Source organism: Marmota flaviventris, chromosome 12, assembly GCF_047511675.1.
Source record: "Marmota flaviventris isolate mMarFla1 chromosome 12, mMarFla1.hap1, whole genome shotgun sequence".
NCBI classification, from domain to species: domain Eukaryota; kingdom Metazoa; phylum Chordata; class Mammalia; order Rodentia; family Sciuridae; genus Marmota; species Marmota flaviventris.
In genome coordinates this window covers 44,720,837-44,732,244 of record NC_092509.1, presented here as the reverse complement: position 1 = coordinate 44,732,244, position 11,408 = coordinate 44,720,837, and the positions used below count along the sequence as shown (strand labels likewise).

Sequence of the window (11,408 nt, the reverse complement as noted above, 5' to 3'; positions counted from 1 at the left end):
AAAGTCCACCCACGGCCCATGGACTCCACAACTACCATCTTAGTTCAGACTGCTTTCGTCTATCACCTGGACGGTTGTGGGGGCCTTCTCTTTGGATTCAGTTGAATTCGCTTCCAATCGGATCCCCAGACTGCATCTCTCATCATCATTCCAAAACGCATATCGGATTTTAAAACCTCAGTTTAAAGTCCTCCTAGGGCTTTCTATTGCTCTTAAAATAAATACCAATTCTCTAATGAGCCTACAAGGCCCCTATTCAAACGTCCCTTGTTCTCTGTGTTCTGCCACACTGGCTTCTTTCAATTCCTCCCACACCCTAGTGGCTTTCTCAAATAGGCCTTTACACACGCTGTTCCTTCTGTCTAGAGCAATCAAATAGCACCACCACCACCACCCCTTCAGCCAGCTAGCCCTGCCTGGCCCTCGGATGCTGCTTCAACCTTGTTTCACTAAAGGTCATCTCTGACCACTTGAACTTGCCAGCTCCTTTATAACAATTCTCCTTTAACTGTTATTCTCCTTCCCCAGAACTTGCATCCCAGTTTGCAATTTTATTTTATTAATGTGATTGCTTGATTGATTTTTCTGCTCATTATTATATCCTGGCATCCAAGGCCATGCCTAATTAGTAGTACTTTCTTAACAAATATTGATTTTCGTGAATGAACGAATAAATGAGTAGGTTAAAATAATGGGGCCTTGAACTCAACTTTTGATATGCTAAGATTTATCACATCACAAAACTGGTCAAGGTTCCAGGTTCCAAATATCCAACTGGGATAAGTTCTCAGAGGGATGGAGTGTTGTAAAGCTAGGAATGACGAATAGGAAAGCCATCTTACGAAGGCAAGGGCATTCGAAGTCACTGTCTGGCACCTAGAGGAGAGGTCACAGGTTAAGAGAGGAGTTGGGTCCAAAGCTGTCAAGAATCCACCCAATTCTATTTGGATATTGAACCTTTATTACAGCAGGGCTCCTCCAGAGGCTTTGGAAGAATTACAGGGGCTTTTTTGGTTTTCACAGGATCAGAGCCCTGCTGGTTTTCATTTGGAGGCTCAAGGAAACAAAAAGTGCTTCATATTGAACCATGTTCCTGCTCTAATGCAGTCCCACCTCTGTTGAGCATTTGTGTCAGGCATAATGCAATTGCAACCCGTAGGATTCTAAGGAACTGAGCACTCAGCACCATGAAAAGAGGACATAGCTGTGTATTAAGGGACAGGGAACAGGCATTGTACTAACAGTGTCCCATCCGGGGTTTACCAGCTTGGGCAGCAGGACCCTCATCGTTTGGTGTGGCAGGCATACGCAGGCACACACGCACACACATGCACACACACACACAGATGGACTGTGGCTCGTGCATGAGCACACACACACACACACACACACAGAGGATAGGCTGTAGCTGGCACAGCATGCACATCTACACATAGGTAGATGGGTGTGACTGGCACATGCACATGCATGCAGGCACAAATGTACACACACATACACACATGTGGACGGATGTGAATGGCAAAGGGGGCAATGTTTATGGGAACTCCTGAACAAGGACATTCCCACCTTCCCTATCATTTCTAACTGGGGACACTTGGAGGTGTAGGGCTTGCTCTCACTGAGTGCTATGGTTTGGATAAGTATTCCCCAAAGGCACGTGTTCAAGGCTTTGGCCCCAGCCCATGAGCTATTGGGAAGTTTTGGAACTTTTAAAAGTTGGGGCTTAAAGGGAGGTCTTCTGATAATTGGAGATGTGCCATTGAAGGGAACTATGGGATCCTGTCCTGTCCCCTTCCTTTCTTTTCTTATACTCCATGATAAAGTGGATGGACTTTCTCTGCAAATCTTTCTCATCGTGATATACTGTGCAACATGCCCAGAGCAATAGGGCCAATTGTCACTGACTAAAACCTTAAAAACTGTGAACCAAAATTAACCTATCTTCATTATAAGTTGATGTTCCCTGGTATTTTATTATAGTAAATAATAAAATTATTAGTAGTTGACTAAGTCACAGAGCCACCAACCAGATGGGTAGAACTCCCCAGGCTGAGTTCTTCTCATACTGGATTTTTGTGCACAAGACACACTCTGCATGGTAGGGGTATAATTACCATTGGCTTCACTACTTCATCTTGCAGGGACAGATAACTAATGATATCAGAATTAAAAGCCATTTTATGAGGTAACTTGACCATTTTCTCTCTAGCTTATGATGACTTCTAATCCAAAACATATCCTGTACACTGCTCACATCGTCTCTGCAAGGTGAAATAATCATATACTTGTTCTTTAAAGAATTTCCTGTGCTTGAATGACCCTAGTTTTTCCTTGCTTCTCCAAAATCACTTAATCATAAATAGAATCTCTAAGGGACTGGGGCTTAGCACCACGGTAGAGTACTTGCCTAGCATATGTGAAACCCTGGTTTGATTCCCAACAACACCAAAAACAAAAATAAAAAAGAAGCCCCCCTATCCATTTCCCAACTTTAGAAACTTATAGTGTAGTAAATCATATGAATCCTTTGTAAGAATTCTGCTAACCTCATGAGTCAACATTCTTTAATAATCACAGTATTTATTTTTCTCTGATAACAAGCATATTGGCATTTTTATTACAGAATATTCAGAAAAACACAAATGAGAAAAATTGAAATTCACTCCCTATTTCACCATACAGAGATAGTCTGTATTCTTTTCTCCAAAGCAGATATTATACATCCTTTCATATATAAAATCGAGATTATACAATACATTTGCTCTTTACATTTTTAAATCATTTGGATTTTTGCATTGAATAATAGATTCATAACATGTTCCCTAGCATGACTTTGCAGCTGTGTACCAGTACATTTCATGGGGGTCCTGGTGCTTATGTAACAAATCCCTTTATGCTAGACATGCATTGCCATAGTTTTTAGAAATGCAAGGGGTAATTTACTCAGCAACCGCCTACTAACTTCTTTACTTAGGAAAAATGTCTGGAAGTGAAATGGCTGAGTCAAGGATATGGATTTTGATACTTGTGCCAAATTGTCTTTTTCAAGTGCTATGGCTTGACTGTCCCCCTCCAAAACTCATGTTGAAATTTCATTGCTGCGGGCTAGGGCTGGGGCTCAGTGGCAGAGCATTTGCCTAGCATGTGTGAGGCACTGGGTTCGATTCCTGGCATCACATACGAAAAACAAAATAAAGGTATTGTGTCCCTCTACAACTACAAAAATATTTTTAAAAGAAGAAGAAGAAAAAGAAATTTAATTGCTGCTTCCCTGCAGTACTAAGAAGCGGTACTTTAAAGAGGCGATTAGGTCATGAGGGCAGAGCCCCATACCTTGATTGCAGGAGTGGGTTCATTATCATGAGAGCGGGTTCTTGACCAAGAAGCTGAGTTCCCCCACCTCCTCTCTGTTTATCACATGCTTGCTTGATCTACTTCATGATGACACAGAACTAAGACCTTCTCCAGGTGCTGGTGCCATGTTCGTCGATATCCCAGCTTGCAGAGTGTGAGCCAGTAAACTTCTATTGTTTATAAATTACGCATCTTGTGGCATTATGTTATAGCAATGAAACAAGGCACCAAGTTTCATTAACAGTGTGCACCTTCTCAATCAGTGTGGAAAAGTGTCCATTTCCTCAGACACTTACAATCAGTGAGTACTGTTTTTTGGGGGTGTGGGGTACCAGGGATTGAACTCGGGCACTCGACCACTGAGACACATCCCCAGCCCTGTTTTGTATTTAGAGACAGGGTCTCACTGAATTGCTTAACGCCTTGCTTTTTGCTGAGGCTGGCTTTGAACTCGTGATCCTCCTGCCTCAGCCTCCCAAGCCGCTGGGATTACAGGTGTGTGCCACTGCACTCTGCCTGGTTTTTTTTTTTTTTCCTTTCCTAGTTCTTCAATTTTAAACACAATGGTTTATGTTCACATAGTGAAATCCATCTTCAGAATCCATCACCATCCTGAGGAGCCCACAGAGGCACAAAGAACAGCACTTCTGAAATGACAAAGGAAATAAATGGGCATGTTTCAATGCAAACTGAATACTGAAATAGGTTTTGCAAACTAACTGACAGAACAAAACTGTCTTTGCTGACATATTATGAATGAAAATGTCTAGCATGGCCCTGCTCAGATATTTAAAGTAAGCTATTAGACAGGGACAATGTCTCTAGCACTGAACGTGCCGTTTCCAGCAGCATCCACTGCACCACCGAAGGTCACATTTTCAAATATCACTCTAAACTTAATTCTCCCACCGTCTCCTGTCTCCTAATTCTCATCTGCGATCCTGCAGACTTGCAGCTTTCTATGCCCCCTCAGGGGGCTGGTGAGGAAACAGGGGTTGCCCATTCATGACCTTTAGGGGAGAACGGTGCTGGGCCTCCACCATCCATCAAGGTGGTGGGTCCATCCGCCATGAGAGCACCTCTGTACACAGACTCAGGGTTGGGAAACAGCCGTGGTATTTGGATGCAGGGAAATATTATCAGTGACCTCATTCTCCTCTGAACATCTAGGTAAGATAGCGGCATTCTCTTGAGGTGAAGATGCCTCATTTGAAATTCACCAAAAAACTCCAATGTCTCCAACAGTTCCCTCTGTCTGAAAAGTTGCATTAGGATTTGTCACATTTGGCCACAGCGAGGTCCAGCTCTGGAATTTAATCATCAGATTGAACAACTAATTTCAAAATTGGGATTGTGATCAGGGCCGCTTCATTGGAACATTAATTGTCTGAAGTTGGCAGCTAGAGAATACATGACAGCCTCGATTTTATGGCTCGTTCTAGATAATGGTGACACATTACTGAGAAACGCATCTGCTTCCTAACTTCATAAATTGGATGTTGTTTATAATAATGTAGCTAGAGCAGTAACACTTTATCATAAGAGCTGCTGTCTCTGAGGAAAGTCATTATTCAGTGTATACTTGACAAATTGGTCATCGTTCACAGGCGGAAGAGAAATTGATGTGGCCTGTTTTATTTACCGGGGAATGGGCAATGTGTTATCTTCTCATTGGACTGATGTTTTCCCTACCAAGTTTTTGCCACCAGAAGGATTATGACCCCCGCTGCTCATCACTCATGGAATCATGCCAATGTTAGTAGCCTTAAAGGCTTTAATGCCCAGGGCATAGGAATCACCCTTTCCAGTTCCAGAATGATTTTCAGAGGAGAACCTTGAAAAGAGATTTCCCTTCAGATGCCATTTAACCTCCTACTTCCTAAATGGAAAAACAAATAGGAATGATGAACAGCCATGAGTGACTTTGTTCCCCAAGGCTGCCTGGGTCGGGATAGGCAGGCCGCAGAAGCTGCATCTTTTCTTCAAATATTAAAGACAGTGGCAAACCGTGGCTTGGTAGATGGAATATGGCTGAGCCTGGGCCTTCCATCCTGGTGTAGGGGTGTCCTGACGGGGGTGTGGCGACCTTTCCCTGAACATTAACATCCATCTCCACAGAGAACAAGGCATGGCTGCGGGGGACAGCATTGGGTTGTGTAGACACCTCTGCCTGTGCACCCAGCTGCTTCTCTGTCCTCACTGAACCCACCAGAAGGAAAGTGTCCATGGGCCCTGGTTACTCTGAGTCCATTTGCCAGCTGCAAGGGTGAGTGCACGCTGCGCTCTTATCAGTGAGTAGTGGCTAGAGTGGCCCAAGCAGCCCCATGTCCACCAAGTGTGTGTCCCGGGTGCTACCTCCACAGTGAAGCCCAGTCCTCTTCTACAAAGCAGGGACTATGTTCATGGTGATGCAGGTGGGCTTTGTCACCAACAAAGGAATGGCAAAGCCTTCATTTCATGATCCCTGTTGTCCCCACACCTACCCTGCTTCCTGGTTGAATGTGGACTTATACAGAGTGTAGTGGGCAGAGGGAAGCTAGGGAGGGCTTAGGCGGCTGCAGTGTCCACACCTTCCTCTGCCTGGCTGAGTGTCTTACCATCATCCTCTTTACAGGTGAGGAGAGAAACTCAGGAAACAGGGTAGCCGACATTTGTAGGGCTGAGGTGGGGGCTACCCTGTGCACAGCAGGATTTTGAGCAGCATCCCTGACCCTGAAGCCAGGAGCACCATCCCAGTTATGAAATTCTCTGGTCTTCGAGGGGCCAAACTGCCCCCTAGTTGAGGGCCACTGAAGAAGAGATCATTTATTCATGGGCTAATGACGAGCAGAGAGGCCAGGACCAGAGCCCAAGAACCCCAGGCCTGCAAGTGACTGGTCCTCTGTACCAACACTGTGCCCCGCCTTAAAGGATTCATCACCAAGTTGCAGAAGCCTCCTGCAGGATTCTGCCTGATACATAAATGACATAGGAGTTCAAAAAGGGAGCATCTGTGATGCATTCATTCCAGGCTGGACCCAAACAGTTGAATGTGGCCTCTGTGCTCCAAGCTAGAGAGAAGACAGGACAGAGGAGAGAATGTATGAGGTGTAGTCACGAGGGAACAAGAGGTGAAGACCCAGAAGGGACCTTTGGGGTTCAGTGAGGTCAGAGAAGTCCACGGTGGGTAGGAGGGAGATGAAGGGAGGGGTAAGCTGGATAAGGCCTGGGGAGGGAGGGTTCAGGCCTCTGGGAACTACCTGGGAGGTTTGGGCCTGATGCAGAAAGCATCAGGCTTCCTGGACTGGGCAGGGCTGGTCCTCACTCACCAGAGTGATGCAGGGTGATGGATGGCAGGAGCCTGGTATGAGAGATTCACCTGGAACAACAGGGCCCCCCTAACCAGAGGCGGGCACCTTCCTGGCTCCCACCTATAGTCCTGACAGCTGGCCTGAGCACAGCTGGCCACAAAAGCCAGGTCACGAAAGAAAGGCACTGAGGACACAAAGCTCTGTGAGATTAGCGTAGCAGGGGGGGCAGCTGGCAGGTCCAGCTCAGCTCAGCAGCTCTGAATCTCTCTCTGCTCAGTAGTGGCCATGATTCTCCCAAGGCCAAGACCAGCTAATTAACACACAATCATGGCACTTGTCCCACCAGTCCTTCTAGGACAGCAAACAAAAGGGCTTTTGATGAGGCCTCTTCCGGCTTTGGGGATGAAGGGGTGGTCACTGTGACCACCACTGGGTTGGGAGGCGAAGGTCAGGGTTGCCCAACACAAGTGGCATGTGCCCAGGGCTTCCATACTACTGTACTTCAGGAAATCCAGTCCAGAGACAACCAACAGGTAGGTAGGCAGATAGATGGTAGATCAACAAGCAGCATGCAGGTAGTTGGTTTTTTGGTTTTTTTTTTTTTACTATTTTTATTAGTTGTGGATGGACCTTTATTTTACTTACTTATTTATACATGGTGCTGAGAAACCCAGTGCCTCATGCATGCTAGGCAAGTGCTCTACCATCGAGCCACAACCCCGGCCCCTCATTGCTCTACTTTTAGAGGCCTGACTTGTGCTTACACGCCCATCCCTCTGTCCACCTGTGAACATTTTAGCAGTGCGCATAGGAAGTTCTAGCTTGGGAACTCTGGTGGGCTGTTAGCCGGGGTCAGGCCTTGGTCACAGGTGGTCTGGGTGTGCAGTACCGGCTTGCATAACTTTTGAGAGCAATCGACAATTATCCCAATGGCTTGTAAGATAACATGCCCTTTTTGTTTTGCTGCATAGCAGTAAACCAGATCTTTCTCCTTTGCGCCTATGAAGAACTGATCATTTAAAGAAACATTCAGCCGTTGCTGTGTGCCAGGCTCCATGCTCCGTGCTGGATCTCAGAAAGAATGAAGGGTGAAAGCAACACAGAAAATCGCCCTAAAAGGACAAAGCCCATTTAGGGGCCTTTCCTGGCTAAGGAGGCATCAAAAATGTGTACCTAGATGAGGTGCCCAAACCCAGGCCACTAGAAGGTTGGTATTTCAACTTGGAAAAGCAAAGCCCAAGTTCAATAGGCCCAGCTGGACAAATTCTCTGTCATTATCTCCCAGTATCATTCATTTTACGATGCCAAAAAAAGAATTAAGCACCCATTAAACTTCTGAGTTTCCTCTCCTCTAAGGGCAGACACCTCGCCCCACCCACCTGCACTGCATGAGGCCTTTCACTGCGTGCCATGCAGGCCAGCCACCAGCAGAGGGGGCCTCAGACTTGGCCAGGGAGCAAAGGCCAGGGCTGGGAAAGAAAGGCCTGGTTGAGAGAGCCAGGCCCCAGCCCACGGGAGGAAGAAGCTGATCAGAAAACTATTTGGCTTGATCTTCACTTGCTGAACCGATGGAGCCTCCTGTCTACGATGAAGTCACCGATAGAGATGACAAAACCAGAGAAAGAAAACTGCAGGGGCGGAAGGCAGAGCAGGGAGCGGGAAGTTCTGCTTCTCCTTAGAGCCGGCCACAGACAATGCAAGGCCTGCGGCGATTGTGCTGGCCTTTGGAGGTGCCCCCACCCCGGACTTTTCATTTGTGTTACCAATTACACATCGGTGATTCTTTTCTTCTTTCTTTTTCCTTTTAATTGGTTCTTGTTAATTCCACAGAACAGTGGGTTCCGTTGTGGTGTATTCGTACATACATATGGCATGATTTGATTTCACTCCCCAATACCTCCACTGCCCTTCCCTCCTTCCTTCCTCCATCCTCTCCCTCTGCTCTAAGGGTCTCCCTTCTTTCCTCTCTAGTTTTGCATGTGAGAGAGAACGTACCACACTCGTCGTTCTGAGTCGGGCTATTTCACTTGCCTGCTGGTAACTGTGAAGGTGAAATTGTATATTGAGGAACAGAAGGTGGAGGACCCTGAACAGCCAGCAGGGCCTGCAGTGCCTTCTCTGACTGCACTCTGCTAATGGATGGCTCCACCCAGAGGTCAGGAGTGGAGTCATTTGCCACTGGCAAGAGGGACCATGAAGGCAAAGCAGAGCTCTCTCCTGGGAGCAGAGTCCTCCAAAAGGGCTGAGGGCCTGTGAGATGTGACAGCTTAAAAAAAAAATTCAATGTAACTATTGCACAGTACGGGTGTTCTCTGGCCTCAGCAGGCAGCTTGGGGGTTCCTATTGCCCTGGGGTCTTCAGTGACGATGCCTGGAGGGACAGCAGGACAAGGACAAGCTGTGACAGGTGTCCATTTAAGTTATCAAACCTAAATGTCCATCTGCTTATCAGATGTAAAAGCAGCCCCTTCTCACTCCAAATAACTCAAACGAGTTCCTGCCTCGGAGCCTGCAGGTGGCCCTAGAGGTTGATTGGATGCCTCTTAGGAAGAGGGTCTGGCTTCTGTGGGAGAAATAGTGATTCTGTGGCTTTCTGATCCTTCCTCCCAGGACAGGGTGGGAGCCTGAATCCTTCATGGTGCATAGGGGGGAACACAGGCAGAGCTGCTCACTGATGGGCAGCACCTTGGCCCTCGCCCCTCACAGCCCACTTCCAAACCCATCCCTCCCTGGCTGGGCCCTGGCTGCCAGCACTCACAACCATCCCAGGTCAGACTTTGCTGGGCAGCCCTGGAGCCACCACAGAGCACAAAATGGCTGCTGTACCCTGCAGGTCCCACCTCCCACCCACCACATGATGAGGCTAGACTTCCTGCAAGCCCAGCCTGTTTTGCAAAAGCAACATTATGTAGATAATAATGATTTATTTACTAGTAATAAAAATGATAAATGGCACCTGAGGAATCAGAGCCAGGCTGATGAGCATCAGGCAGCAAGCCTAATCAGAAATTCAATATTCTCTACCTTTCTTTTCTATTAATGATCAGAGCAGATCTCCAAGCAGCACTAGCATCAAGTTCACAGATTTTACCTCCGGGCTGGTGGTAAGCCTGGTAATGAGGCTGTGGGTCTGGTGTCTAATTTGTGGGCATTTGGGCATCAGTGTGGCCAGCCTCTGGCTTCCTGGGTCTCTCTTCTGTTGTCTCCAACCCCCACAGAGACATGGAGCCCATCCCGGGGGCCTGAGGCAAAGTCTCCAGCAGCTGCCCGGGGCTCACGTTTCCCCATCTCATTTACAAGACTGCCCGGGCTGCTGTTTTCCTGTCTGCTTCTCTAATTCTTTATACATCATCCTGGTCTCATACATAAATCTCGGTTGTCATTAGGGTGCTTACAGGCAAATGAAAGCCAGGACTGAGCAAAAAAGTATTAGCTTTTCTTGCTTCCTTCTCTTTTGTCTTCAAGACCACTTGACTCTTGACTGCTCAGGGCATAATTGTAAAGGAGATAAAATATGGCAGCAGAACCTCCTTTCTTCTCTCTTTCCCTTTCTCCATCGACACCCCAGAACTCTCGTCCTGGAGGAAAAAGGCCGAGAAACCCACAGATCTCGACAGTGCCTCCTTCCTGGGGAACGTGCCCTTCCCAGAGGGCAGGACACCCAGCTCTGCACCAACGCTACCATTTCTGGAATGAAGAACAGCAATCAGCCATTGGTTGTTTCCTGGGTCCCTTATGTCATAGCTTTTGGAATATCGCCCAGAGGCTTCCCTGCCCTGGACCCAGCGGCAATGCCACTGTCCCCTATATCCTCCCCAGTTCCACCCCCTTGTCTATCCTCCCCAGTCTGTAACCGGAACCTGGGGCCACTGTGTTCACCTGTCGTATCTCCAGACAGCTCCCTTCACACACAGGCGCACGGAATCCCCGAGGCCCCAGAACACAAGTCTGAAAAAGGCCCCCTACTCAGTGTGAGAACTCCTTCTCCCCATCTCTGTCCCTACAGGCCAACAACAGGCCTCTGCTGTCTCACAAATTCCTGGTGCCTCACCTAAGAAAGAAGTAGCAAAGGTAAAAGAGGGCAAGACATGCGCAGAGCTCACCCCTGAGCGCAGAGCATCTGCAGCCTACTGGAAAAGACCGGCGATATTTACTCACCAGCTGGACCACAGACCCACACGTCTGAACCTCGCGCTGACCTGCAGTGGGGAAGTTTCCACTCGAGGTGCAGAGAATTCTTTGTGGGCGGTGAGAGCTGCCATTGATTTGGCCCACAGTGGATGTGCGCCACCCCGGAGTAGGAGGTTATCCCTCACTGTGGCCCCAGAACTTGGGGGGTCTGTGGCTGTTTTGAAGATGTGGAAACAGATTACCTTGTTAGGGTGGGAATTTGCCATCCAAAACCCGCCATTGTTTAGTTTCCTTTTATGGTCTCACCATTAGCCAGCTCTCGGTGAGCTCCATGCAGCTCTCTGAAGAGGGAACCAGAGAAACATTAAACCAGTGGCCAAAGAGCCCAAGAGGAGTGCCTATTACATTCTGGCCTCTTTGGACACCCCCACGCCCACAGACTACAACAAGCTCGTGCACCCACTGACCGTTCCTCGGCCTTGGCTTGCACGGGGTCCAGCTGCAGGGGGAGCTCTGCTCTCCAGGGACCTGCCTCTGCCCCTCCTGGGAGATGGAGAATTTCATCTCTCCAGGCCAAGATTCCCTTGTTTATTTCATCCGTTCAGGGAGGGGTGATGAGGTCAATGTTATTCAG

General features: G+C 47.8%; 1 long non-coding RNA gene across 1 annotated transcript; it reads right to left on the bottom strand.

Moving 5' to 3' along the window:
- Nucleotides 1-2,613: 2,613 nt before the first annotated feature.
- Nucleotides 2,614-11,154, bottom strand: LOC139707827 (uncharacterized). The gene is made up of 3 exons (XR_011709251.1): nt 11,081-11,154; nt 10,802-10,988; nt 2,614-4,001 (listed from the first exon to the last, which is right to left on the bottom strand). It is a non-coding gene; the product is annotated as an uncharacterized lncRNA (long non-coding RNA).
- Between the last annotated feature and the right edge of the window lie 254 nt (nt 11,155-11,408).